This window comes from Schistocerca piceifrons, chromosome X, assembly GCF_021461385.2.
Source record: "Schistocerca piceifrons isolate TAMUIC-IGC-003096 chromosome X, iqSchPice1.1, whole genome shotgun sequence".
NCBI classification, from domain to species: Eukaryota; Metazoa; Arthropoda; class Insecta; order Orthoptera; family Acrididae; genus Schistocerca; species Schistocerca piceifrons.
In genome coordinates this window covers 358,755,222-358,769,362 of record NC_060149.1, presented here as the reverse complement: position 1 = coordinate 358,769,362, position 14,141 = coordinate 358,755,222, and the positions used below count along the sequence as shown (strand labels likewise).

At 42.8% G+C, this 14,141-nt stretch overlaps 1 protein-coding gene and 1 non-coding gene across 4 annotated transcripts in view; both read left to right on the top strand.

Annotated features, from left to right (window-relative positions):
* Window positions 1–14,141, top strand: part of LOC124722889 (calcium uptake protein 3, mitochondrial-like) — a 636,966-nt gene that overhangs the window by 66,406 nt on the left and 556,419 nt on the right. The gene's annotated exons all lie outside the window — the stretch shown is intronic.
* Trnat-agu lies at window positions 8,670–8,741 on the top strand. Its single transcript has one exon. It is a non-coding gene; the product is annotated as a tRNA-Thr (tRNA).

The window sequence follows — 14,141 nt, the reverse complement described above, 5'->3', positions numbered from 1 at the left end:
ACGACACAAAGCTTTACGCCTCGCCTGGGGCCCGACAACTCCGACACTCCGACAGTGGACTGTTGATGACTGGTCGGGCGAGTCTCGTTTCAAATTGTATCGAGCGGATGGACGTGTACGTGTACGGTTATGGAGACAGCCTCATGAATCCATGGACCCTGCGTGTCAGCAGGGGACTCTTCAAGCTGTTGGAGGCTCTGTAATGGTGTGGGGCGTGTGCAGTTGGAGTTACATGGGACCCCTGATAGGTCTAGATAAGGCTCTGGCAGGTGACACGTACGTAAACATCCTGTCTGATCACCTGCATCCATTCATGTCCGTTGTGCATTCCGAAGGACTTGGGCAATTCCAGCAGGACAATGCAAGACCCCACACGTCCAGAATTGCTACATAGTAGCTCCAGGAACACTCTTCTGAGTTTAAACACTTCCACCGACCACGAAACTCCCCAGACACGAACATTATTGAGCATATCTGGGATGCCTCGCAACATGCTGTTCAGAAGATATCTCCTCTTCCTCGTACTCTTACGGATTTATTGACAGCCCTGCAGGATTCATACTTTAGACATTAGTAGAGTCCATGCCACATAGTGCTGCGGCAGTTTTGCGCGCACGCTGGAGCCCTACACGATATTAGGCTGGTGTACCAGTTTCTTTGGCTCTTCAGTGTACATCGCCATTGTTGTCAGTAAGATTGACACAGGAAACTTGTTCCGTTATTTTTAGTAAAAACTTTGTTTTTGAGTGGTCTGATGTGCGGTAAGTCATTAATATTATTCTTGCTGCCTCACTTGTATGGGGAGTAATTCTTTTTAAAAATGTTAGTGTTTAAACAACTCCTTTGGCGTACAAATACAGTTGCTTGTTATTTATTTCAGTTTGATAGTTTCTTCTGTGAATTACGTGTGCTGATATAGCGTCCGATCGGAGAAAGTGACCAAGGTGTTCACCCTAGTAACAAGTATTTCCAACTTGTATACAAAGCTATCATCCGCCATACTATCTGTTTGTGAAAACTTTGAATTAATTGAGTTACATTATTAAAAACCGTCTCTGTTCTGTTGTATTTGCCCTAACAAAAAGATTCAATTGTAAACTATCTGCTGCAGCGATTAGTATTCTTTCAGATACTAGGACCTGAAGATACCTTCAAAATGTGCCCGGAAATCAGAAAAACGAACAACTTAAATTGAAACGATGACGTAGATAATTTTGGGGGGGAAGTCAAACCGAACACTGCATTTTATCGGCAGAAGGCTTAGAATATGCAACAAATCTACTGAAGAGACTGCCTTTACCATGCTCTTCCGTCCCCTACAAGGGTATTGCTGTGCGGTGTAGGATCCGTACGAGACTAGATTAACGGAAGATATCGAAAAGTCCGGAGAGAGAGGGAGAGATATTCGTTTTGTATTATCACGAAATAGGGGAGCGTGTGTTACGGATATAATAGGCGAGTTGGTATGGCAATCATTACAACACTGGTGGTTCTCGTTGTAACTAGATCTTTTCACGAAATTTCGATCAACAACTTTCTCCTCTGAATCTGAAAATATTGTGTTGTTGCTAGCCTACATAGGGAGAAATGATCGTTGTAATATAATAAGAGAAATCAGAGATCGTACAGGAAGATTTGTGTTCGTTTTTTAAAAATGGCTCTGAGCACCATGGGACTTAACATCTATGGTCATCAGTCCCCTAGAACTTAGAACTACTTAAACCTAACTAACCTAAGGACATCACACAACACCCAGTCATCACGAGGCAGAGAAAATCCCTGACCCCGCCGGGAATCAAACCCGGGCGTGGGAAGCGAGAACGCTACCGCACGACCGCGAGCTGCGGACTGTGTTCGGTTTTCACACGCGCTTTAGAATATTTTCTGAATGTGATGTAGATATAGAAAAACAAACAGGGGATGCAATTGCGATGGTACTGACTACAGTGCACGCTTAGATAAGGAAAACTGGTCACTATTAAGCCTTCGAAAATGCGTGTGGTTTGATACCATATAATACTCGCCCCCTACCTTCCTATGCGGCCCGATGTGTCGCCATGCAATGTCAGTATTGGCTCGCCAGCAAAAATTGTTTGATGACCGCTGTTTAACGGGGATAGTAATACTTTGTCCGGTGATCTTATCTCCAAAGATCTGTAAACAGCGCACCCATTCTTTCCTGTACTTCCATCTATGGGAAGCTATTGAAATTGGCTCTTGCCTATCTTTTGCTTAGTATGAGGCTGGTCTTGACGGTGTCGCCGTGATGAGCTAAGCAGAAAGTGCGCGCCACTTGGGGCAGGTATTCCCGACCGTTTCGGTAGCCGGCTGTGTGCGTCAGGCGTTCCGTGAAGCGTCTCTCCCCGTCCTCGCACGTACACCACCAGCCTCCTGTCCAGAACCACGTGCTGGCGGGCTCCGGACATTCCACTTAAACTGTATTACGTGCGTCATATTCCGTGGAAGTCGCTGGGATGTGCAACGAGTCAACGATGTACATTTAAGTGAGATGCAGTAGAATGGCTTTAATCTATACTACTATATAAAGACAAGTCGTTTAACGTTGTTACCAAAAATCTCGCGAAGTTCTTGACCAACTTACTTTCGATCTTCACACAATACTCTTATAAACGTTCTATCGAACATAGGCTACGTATTTTTTAAATACATATGGTATATCTGTGTTCCAAGTTATTAGTAAAAATCTCGAAAAGTGTTTGACCTATTTTCTTCAAATTTTCACAGTATTCTAATACTCGTAAATTTTCAGGCGGAAATTGGCTAAATATTTTTTGTAAACAATAATGTACAGGTTATCTGTTAAAACAAACTACGAGAAAGTAAATGCTCTGTGCTGTGCAAATGGGTGGTATCATTTCCTTTTTTGCAGTCATTTTTAACTACAATAGCAGGGCGTTTAAAGCAACAGACAAATTGTTTCTTCCACATATATTATTTTTCCTTATAAATAATTTTAAACAACTACTACTCTCAGATGTGGCTCTGACAACGAAACTCCCCATCGCATATTCCTCAGTTAGTGGTAAGATGGCCCAGTGGATAACCAGTCAAGAACTGAACACAGATCAAGCATGAAAACAAGAAGGTGTACGGAAGTGTAAAATAGAGAAAGCAAAATGGAAACAGTGAACGGTCCAAGCTTAACAAGTGCAATATTAAGCGCACATTAAGAGGCGCAATGTCATCGTTAAGTGGTCACAGAGCTGTATTGTGAAGCGGACGAACCGTGTTCAAAACTCTCTCATACCATTTGCTTTTATTTTATTTTTTTCCCCGCCAACATTATGAACTGTCTATCCGGTCATTGAAATGTTCGTTCTCTTTCTGTAGTTTTGGCAGTTGTCATACTATATATTGGTTATAGAATATGAGTCGTGGTAAGAATACGTTACCGTCGCAAGTAAACATGATGAATAGTGAGAGCAGGCGAGATACCACGTAGACACAGAAATGAAAACAACATATAAGCGGGTGTGAACTATGTTACAACAAAGGAATTCGACAGTCAAAACTTCCAAAAAGGGACGAAACTTCAAAAACGTTAAAAACATATGTTTTAACAGAATACGGAGAAACTGTGTGATTGTGAGACTGTTGCGTTCATCTGTTGCAGCTTATATGACAAACTATTATGTTTTCATCATTTCCTTGGGATTCATCACATTCACACTCATATGAACGGCTATATCGGGCAAGGAGGTATATCTCACTCACTCAGCAATTGTACAAATTAGGTGCGTCGATAAGAGATTCCTATCGTATGACACACTAATGCCGTGTATGACACGACGTGTTCTTCTGTGGAGGATTCGGTTGACTTGCGCCTCGTCATCAAACATTTGCGGTTCCCATTCGAAAGCCACTTCCTTTCGGCTGCTAAAAGAGTAGTTGTACCTAATCAGCTGTCATTATAGGTCCCTTCATTACACCTCGCCAACGCACATGGACGTAACACCACGACACAGACACGAATTTTAATACTGCGGGGGTAAAAAAAAAAAAAAAAAAGGCACGAGGAAGGTTTTATAACGACTCGGCCGCTTGGTAGTCCAACACCGTGACTACTTAACGACTCCGTCGCTCATGCAGGCTGCTCTACATTGCACTTCTCGTCCTTGAAACGTTCACTGTTTCTATTTTGCCTTTTTTTTTCATAGTTCAGTACACCTCCTTCGTGTTTTCATGCTTGATCTATGTTCAGTTTTTGACGGCCTGTACACTGGGCCCTCGTAACACTAAATCTGAGGGCGTGTGAATTATCCTTGTTAGTAGAAAAGACAGGTTGCTGGCACTACTACTTACAGCTGAAGATGATCCACAGTTATCGAAACATGTAATCTAATTAAAATGTGCAACCGAGACGGAACAATAAATGTGCTGTTTTCTTTTCTTCCTTGCAGTCTGGTTTCACAGAAAACAGGAAAGTTATATTTATGGCTTAACCGAAACTTTGTAATCCTACATGTTTGCAGATTAAAACTATGCGAAATACTTTCAATGAAGCTATTACCTTCAAACATCCAGCAGCAGCAGTAGAGTTCTCTCGTACCCTGTATACCAATGATCCCACCCGACTTTTCTTTTCATTTTAAGCGACTTAAGTTCCTAATCAAGGATTTGTTGGCAATGACAACAAACATGGCTCAGTATTGGAGAGAGGGGAAGAGGAGATGAACAGAAAGGTGAGGAAGGAATGGATATAGAGAGGGGAAAGAAGGAGATGGACAGAGAGAGAGGGATAAAGAGAAGACGGACAAACAGAAGGGAGAAAGAGAAGATGGACAGAGAGAGGGGAGGAAAGGGAGATCAGGATGTATCGTGTGGTTATAATTAAACTTTCCCCATCTAACACGTTATGACATGGAAACTAATTGCCGTACGAGTACAAAACTTGGCAGCATTAATGTCAAGGACATGGGGAAGCGAAATAATGCAGAGTCAATTCAATTGAAACACTTTTAGTGTACTGCTACGGTACATGAGACTATTATATACTGGTACCATTACAGGTACAAAAGGGACTCAATATGGCGCCCATCAGAAGAGTCTGAAAGCGCTGGAATGCATTCTACACAGCAGAACGAAGCATGTCGGCAGGTATGCTGGCTACCTCTCTTGATATGCTACGCTTCAGATCGGCAAATCTGTGAACGTTCCCCAGGTAAACCCTGTCCTTCATTTAGCCCCACAACCAGAAATCACAGGGAGTAAGGTCAGGTGATGGTGCCGGCCAAGCATTTGGAAACGATCGGCTAATAATTCGATCGTTTCCAGATGTGTTTCGGAGATGCAGGTGAACTTCACGAGCGATGTGCGATGGGGCCCCATCTTGCATGAAAACTGTTGAGTTCAATGTGTCTCTCTCCTGTAGGGCGGGTGTGACGTGCTGGCGAAGCATATCGCAGTAACGCTGGCCAGTCACACTGCATGTCTTTGGTCCCTGAGCGCCAGCCTGTCCAAAAAAGAATCGGCCAATGATGAGCGTAGCCATGAAGCCGCAGCATATGGTGAAACGTTCACCATACAGAGGAACTTCATGCACAGTGACTGGCGGTGAAGATCCCCATACTCGGAAATCCTGTGTGTTCACTGCACCCATCAGAGAAAAATGGGCTTCGTCTGCCCATAGGATGGTCCAGGGTCAGCCCTCATCAACTTCAATCCTTCAGAGAATGTGGAGAGCGAAGTCAACATGTCGTTGTGCGTCCTATGGTGCAAGGTGCTGTACGATATGGATCTTCTACAGATACTATTTGAGAATGCTTCGAAGCACCTTCCGTTCAGTGGACCACGGGATGTTCAACACAGCACGCGCACTGCCTGACAATCGGGAATTGCGCGCAGTGTTGTCTGTCGTAGCAACAGCGATTTCACCAACCACCTGTGGTGCAGCCGGTAGTCGGCCTCTTCCCGGAGCGTCGCTCAGTTCTCCATTTGATGCGAACTTCATCATGCTCCGCACAGCAGTTGGAAAAAGAAGACCCTTCCGTAATCTTTTCAGCAGGTGATATTCTCTATGTGCAGCTGGAGCATTACTGTTGTTTTGATAAAGCTTCACCCCTAATGCTCTGTCCTTTTTGTCCAAGATCATTTTGACAAGTCAACAAGTACACTGCGACTGGTTAGGTGTGTGAGAATCATAATGACTGATCACGGCACCTGTTGGCCATAGTTGAAACTGGTCGGTGGCGCTGTGATGTATGGAAATCATGCACTCTATACTGTGGACATCAATGCTACGAAGTTTGGTACTCGTACGGAAATTATTTTTCGTGTCATAACGTGTGAAATAGGGAAAGTTTAATTATAACCACCCAGTATATTCGATTTGCATACTTAGCAGTTGCGAAGCATTGCTGGGTTCGCTAGTTTCATAAATTTCATAGTAGGGCGCGACACGAATTGTATTAGAACCTATGAGGTTAGTTTCTAGAATTTCTGTGAAGTTTCTCTTCAGTGGAGGAGGAGGAGGATTTGAACAGTAGGAAATCCCTTGATTCATTCACAAACTGGACCACCTTATCAATATTCTCTGGCAGGTTGCTGTATAAAGGCGTTCCTATGTGACTCCTTTCCATTTTAACGTTAAATCCTTAAAATCCGTATAGAGATCTTTTTTGTGTTAGTGTTACACTGTGTGATGAACGTCATTGAATGCAAAAGGCACACGAGTCAGTCGTCTGTCGGAACACATGCGGTGTCTTTATCTCCGTACAGTCTTAGAAGAAATGGACTGCGATAACCTGAATACAAATGGGCAGCGATTTGACTCACACTAGACTGCAGATCGCCCCTCATGGCTCTGCGATAGTCCGGTGCATCGGTTTATGCGTGTGGAAACATTTTCTTTACGATACTGAACATCCACCATCGACGCTGTTGACCTCGAAAACCAGAATTTTTGAGTAATCTCCGGTGTAATACGATCCATGCTTCTTGCACCGATTAGCGTCCCGCTTTCAAAGTCGACTAATTCGCGAAGTGCTGCATTGTTAATTACACACCTGTGTTTATCAAGCTGCTCCAATATTATGTCTACATCCGCACCATACGCCACATCTAGCCGCAACATTTGGGCGTCATATGCGGAACACTTCAAATGGGGCAACACTTCGCACGATTTTTAACTCCTAAGTTTTCAGTCAAAAAATGGTTCAAATGGCTCTGAGCACTATGGAACTTAACGTCTGTGGTCGTCAGTCCCCTATAACTTAGAACTACTTAAACCTAACTAACCTAAGGACATCACACACATCCATGCCCGAGGCAGGATTCGAACCTGCGACCGTAGCAGTTTTCAGTCATGACTTGTTCATTTCTTTTTAGAAGAAGAGAGATATCTGAAATTACAAGACATTGAGTATATATACTGACAGTTGCCAGAAGTCTTCAAAAAGGCCGCTGCAGCATGTTCTTGGAATGTCATCAGATACGATTCATATAACACGTCTCTGTTTTCTGAAAATGGTGTCACTATAAGTCGAATTTTCCCTAAAAAGATCCTGTATAACATATTCGTGAAAATAAATGTGAACTGATTTAATTTTTAAATCATTCATAACTGTTATAACTGTTAAACGAGCGTAATGAAGTGTTTAACTCACAAGAGGACCGTACGAACTTCCCCTCACCTATCTGATTCACATTGACAGAATGTATAGGGCCCTACTAGGACTTACATATTTAAACAGGAAGATGCAACTATCAACCGTTTTCGAGAAAATCTAGTTTGGAAACTTTACGCGTATTTATATATTTTGTATGGTTGTTAGTACTCAAGAAGTTCACAGCCGACCGTGCTAAACTGTTAGCTCCGGGAGTTCGCGATCCATGAATCGAATATCACTGCCTGCACTTTCTTTTTCTTCCCACGTAATTATTGTGACTGTTTGCACAGTCATTATTAAATGATTCATTTATTATTTTCATATCGTAGGTTCGAATCTTGCCTCGAGCATGGATGTGTGTGATGTCCTTACGTTAGTTAGGTTTATGTAGTTCTAAGTCTAGGGGACTGGTGACCTCAGATGTCAAGTCCCATAGTGCTTAGAGCCATTTGAACAATATTATTTTCATAATCTTTATACAAAATTTTCTTAATGAGATTGACTAAATGGTTACACAACTACTTTAAATCAAATCAGTGTAGTCATTTTATTTATATTATTGTGTCTCCATGTGTGGCAAGTGCAATGTGTAACCTATGGTGCAGTGTACGAATAACGACGACGACGACGACTGTCGTGATCGTAGAAACATGGGAAACAGTATTTTGTCTATATAGACTGACCACATAACTGCAACGTGCAAGGGGGCATCAACATCTCTCCATGACCTAAGGCCGGGAATCGAACCCAGTTCTCCTGCTTATTAGGCAGATGCATTAGCCACCAAGCCACGTTGGCACAGCAGTTCACACAACACACTTGTCATTTCATTTGTATAGGTGGTATAGGTGACTGCTCGTGGGTTTCAGGCTGTATCGCCCATTTACGTTCGATGCTGAGGTGGTATTCCAGAACATCGAGAGCTTCGCCAATTCTGTTCCTATATAAGGGGAAATTTAAAGTAGACTGGGGCGGCAGTGACAGTTTGGGTTGAGGAGGGAGGCTTGCCAGAGCAATCCATGCAGTTGTGTAAACCGCTGTGCCAAGATGGCTTAGTGGATAGCGCACCTGCCTAGTAAGCAGGAGATCTGGGTTCGATTCCCGGCCTTGGTACAAATTTTCACTCGACACTTCAGTCTATTTACATAAAATCCTATCTATGTGAGACCAGTAAAGTCTCTGAAATTGTCATTTCATGGGAAATAATCCTGCGACATGCAGCACTTGTAATAACGGCGAATCTGTGCTAGTGCATGGTTTTTTCAATGTGTCTGTCTGCAAAACAAACGTGGGTTACATTCGTAAGCAATTCTCGTTCATCACAAAATTTCACGGTGTACCACGCGTATCTGTTGTTAGAATAGGAATGAAGTAAAAAATAAAAAAAGAGTACCAGTAGCGAGAGTCGATTCATCGACATCGCGCTTACCAAACTTATTCGTTTGGCTGCGGAAGCCTTGGTTACTAGCGACCATACGAAGTATTTAAGCACGGGTAAAGTATTAAAACTCGATTTTCTTGAAAACTGTTGAGGTTGGAGTCATTGCTGTTTACATCTGTTGAAGCGCTACTCGTACCCTGTACTACCTGTCTGTATGAATCAAATCGGTGAGCAGTAGTGCGTACGGTTCTGGTCCCCTGTCAGTCACTTAAGTTTCAGTTCTCCAGCGCTGGTGGTGGTCTATTTATAATTCTCAAATCTGACACTATCTGCTTATTTTATGCCATTGTCTGAATAAGTTGTAGGTACAGGCTTGTCTGTTCAATTAGAAGTGTTGAACGTCATGTATAGTCCTACAAAATTTATCGAAAACACTTCCTCTTTGAAGTATTTTCTGCTGTTCAAACATGCTCTAGTGCTACTATTTATTCCTATACTTGTATAATCCGGAAAACAGGATAATTTGAAACACACTCATCTGGGAGTGGAAGATCGTTAGACCCAACAATTTACCACAGTATGGGGGCATGTCCTACTGACTTTAGCCAAGAACAGATATTAGAGCCCTTTCCGAAGTCAAAAGGTTTCATTCAGTGAAAACTTGCTGCTGCCGTTGCGTTACGTTTTCTTTAAAACGCTTAGTTATATTTATCTGTATCAACTGCTGTCAGTCGTGTGAAGGGTGAAATTGTAAAACGTTCTAAGTGCCCAATCAGACTTTTCCCAGGATAATGAAAAAAGAATTTATCTCTGTTTCCAAACATAGGAAATATACAACCAGCCGGTTGCAAATAACTGTTCGTTACATTGACCTAGGTTTCGACACCTAATACGTGTGTCTTCATCAGAATGTAATTTTACGGTTGCTCAGAATTTCATTCTACTAGAGATACCCTTAGCAGGTTTCGGAACGTAAGTCAGTGTACCAAATAGCTGCTTGCAACCGGTTGGCTGTGTAATTCCTATGTTCGAAAATTATATACGGTTGCTGAGAAACAGACATTCTTAAAACTGTAAGGATTTCTGTTTGTACATATCTGATTTGTATTCAAAAAAATTGAGAAGGCATTCTGGTGTCACAGAATGATTCATCACCATCAGCATCATCACCGCATGACAGCAAAAATTGGGACAAAGTAGAAAATAAATGATTTATTAAGAACATTCTAAGTGCTATACCAGGAAACTGACTGGTTGGAAGTGTCCGCTAGAAAGTTTTTACAAGTTGATTTTACGAGAGAAAAATATAGCAGCCAGTCTGTGCCCATAACGCTGTTAGGTACACAAATAGCGCCGTCACTGGTTTCAAACTCGCTGGTTAACCATCAGACGGCTGTTGACGTTTACATTACATTTGCAACAATTAATGTAAACTGCAAATTTAACATAAACGTTAACAGCCGTCCGAAGATGTCGGCTCGAAATCGGTAACGTTGCTATTTGTGCACACAGAAGGATAACATTGTTAAGTGGCTGGTTGCTTTTTCCTTCTAAGACTCAACTTTTATTTCGTTCACAGCCAAGGTCTCAGAACTGCCAGTTTTCCATAAAAGAACGGAAAGAATCTTTTTTCCACGTGCTATTAGTAGTGAGGCACGAGGTTTTATTTGTGATCATACAAGCACACAAGTACAGCATTAGTTTTCTTAATTGGTAGAACTATAGTCAACAAAACACACTTCCCATATCTTTTAAATTTTGGAGCTCCAGGGAGAAGCACGACTTGGCACAAAGACCATGTGCCATCTACTAACATGAGCACCATGACGAGGGGGCATTAAACCCATATACTGACGCATGTTTGAAAGACTTTCTCCATGGTTCCGCGTCTGGATCAGGTCGAGGGACAAGCAACAGAGTAACGCAAATAATAGCACTGAAAACACGTTGTGAGAAAAAGTAGCACTTAGGATGTTTTCCATTTTCATTCATCATACTGTTATTGATCTCATTAGATTATATTAGATTTAAGAAAAGTCACAAGGAACCTAAATCTCTATGGCCAGATGGAGATACGAACCGCCACTCTTTCGAATTCGAGTCCTTTGTCTGACAACTGCTGCTCGTCGCTCAGTACGGCATGACCGTTCTCTCTCCAGATCCCGTTACGATTTATTCTGTCTTTAACCCGAATATGACTTAAACATGATAGTTCTGTACTGGATATGGTTCTGATGAACACTGAAATGACGTGATGGTATGGCATTGGTGGCCGGGAGTCCTCATCTAAGGAAGTTCAGTCGGCGAGTTGCAAGTCTTTTCACGACGCCACATTTGGCGGCTGTCGTGTCGATGATGTCACCCAGTCCACGAGCGGAGAAAATGTTCGACCCGGCCAAGAAACGAACCTGGGCCCGCTACCTGGTAGTCAGACGCCCTGACCATCAGTTGAGGCGGCGGACTGTCTGATGAACATTGTGTGACTTCGACTCCATCCGACACTTGAAGGGACTAATCAAGCCAGTCAAGATGGGACCCAAAGCTAAGGGTAAACCGTGAACTAAAGTGCATGCCACAACTTTCACATACACGGAGACATTACCGTAAGTGGGAGTTGACTTAAATGTAAGAGCCAGCTTTGTGACGTTCAAATGGCTCTGAGCGCTATGGGTTCAAAATGGCTCTGAGCACTATGGGACTTAACATCAATGGTCATCAGTCCCCTATAACTTAGAACTACTTAAACCTAACTAACCTAAGGACATCACACACACCCATGCCCGAGGCAGGATTCGAACCTGCGACCGTAGCGGTCGCGCGGTTCCAGACTGTAGCGGCTAGAACCGCTCGGCCATCCCGGGCGGCCCTGATGTGACGTAGTGACTTTGTTTGTGGCTTCAGCAAATCACTTCTGGTGACCGATGGCGTGGTTCATACGAATAATCCAAACCGATTTAATCTGCAGCCCCGTTACAACTGAATTATATCCGGTCTCTAACTTACTTTTCTCAACCAGAATCAGAAGACGTAAACAACGTAAAAGACTTGGTGCCACTTTTGTTTGAACGGTCGCGTGGCTAAAGGGTGTCTGCTTTCGCAAAGCGTTGAGTTTTGGTGTTCCCCGGAACAGAGGGAGGGGCCGGCGTGTCATCGGCGCGACACGCCATTGAGCTTCGTCGCACAGCCATTGTTGCGTGCGGGCCGCACAATGGCAGGCGCTGTAGCGGCGTACGTGCTGCGCCGCCTGTGCAGCTTATTGTCTCATTGTGTCGCGATTCAAGTTCACGGCCGAGCACGTAAGCTGGCCTATAACAGGCCGTTACGTCCACTGTTGACCAACTCTTTTAACTCGCCACTTCGTCGCCCGAGCTGTCGCAATTGGGGCGGCCGTTCTCTTAAATGACACAACGAACTGCACCCGATCTTTCCGCCAAAGAACAGCACACATTCCCAACTGTGCATAAAGTTGTGTTACTGTCAGTACGACGTGCGATACCCTTGCATCCTTCCTGCACTGTCCAAGGCCTTAGAATATGTAGTCCAAGACCAGTTAGCAATCTACCTAACTACAGCCAATCTACTAGACAAATACCAATCAGGTTTTTGTAAACATCGCAAAAAATCTGCCTTAATAAAGTTAACACATGACTAGAAGCTTGCCATGGATGCTAAAGAGGCGACTGTCATGTGCTTCTTAGACTTGACCGAAGCCCTTGACACTGTCGGCTTTGAATTTTCAGTTTCCAAACTTAGCATGCTAAATTTCTCTCAAAGTGCAGTGCAGTAGTTCCGCTCATACGTGACGCATCGGCAGCAATGCGTCATGTCCCAAGCAGTACTGGTTAGTCATTCTAGGTACATTAGCGTGAATCGGGAATTCCTACCATCTTTAACCATATATGGGCCAAATATCAACTTATCTCCTTCAGCAAAGAGTCTGTTAATAACAGTAGAGGAAAATCTAAATTGGACTGAGCACATAACGCGCAAGGAGGCATCAGCATTTATCCATGCCCTACTAAAATGTAAAAAGTTCTTCTCTTTTGATCTGAAAAAAATTGTATAAACACTTCCGAGTCTTGATTATTATCCTGCGGGGTGGTTCTCTGGAAAGGTCACGGCGCCTGGAAATGGTTACGAATGTCAGTGTTAGGTATATGTGTATTGTTCTCTTCTCTGCTGTCGTATCAATGTATACTGTCCGTCATATCTCTCCTCGACCTTAACGCCCTTGTCCGAACAACCTGGCAGAAAGCCTCCTTCCCAGCAGAGCAAAATCCTTTCTGTCCCACTCCATCGCAACTTTCTGGAAGTCCTTCTGAGTAGCAGGAAGCCGAATTAGAAATAACCTCCCGCATTGTGTTAGACAACTGAATAGCGTATCCAGCTTCAGAAGACGGTTAACGACATATCTACTAAAGAAACAATAATGATTCCATTGCCTAGGTACGCACTCGTTACCCTTGTACATCCTTCATCCTTTACAGCTACATCTCCCTCATTTCCCAGTATTTTTAGTTGGTACTGTCTCCTTAAATTTCCTTTCCTCAGAACTCATTATAGTAGAAAAAATCTATTTTATACACCTATAACTCCTTTTTATGTCTGCTATTATTATTATTATTATTATTATTATTTTTGTTATTATTGTAATTATTATCATCAACACTAGTGGCAGCAGTTACAGTAGTAAAGGTACTGCCAATATTAACTTTATTAGTTCATAATCACTATTATTTAGTCACATTGACACTTCAGACACTAATATTATTTTAAGACAATTGCTCATATTAAAACTGTTATGTCTTAGGTAACTATGATGTAGAAAAGTTAGTGTATTTCTGAAACCCTGGTCCAGCGTAAGAGAGGGTCTGATGGCCCCAATCCGATGAGGTGAAATAAATAAATAAATAAAATAAAATAAAAACTTTGCAAGCCACAATACGTTTTGTGGTGGAGGGCACCTTGTACCATAGCTAGTCATTCTCTTCCACTTGCAAATGCTTCCTAGGAGCCCTAATTTCTGTTTTCTTGTCTTCGCAGTCCTTACGCGAGATCTGTGTTGGCGGTAGTAAAATCGTTCTGCAGTCTGTCAAAAATGTCGATTCTCTAAACTTTCTCAACAGTATTTC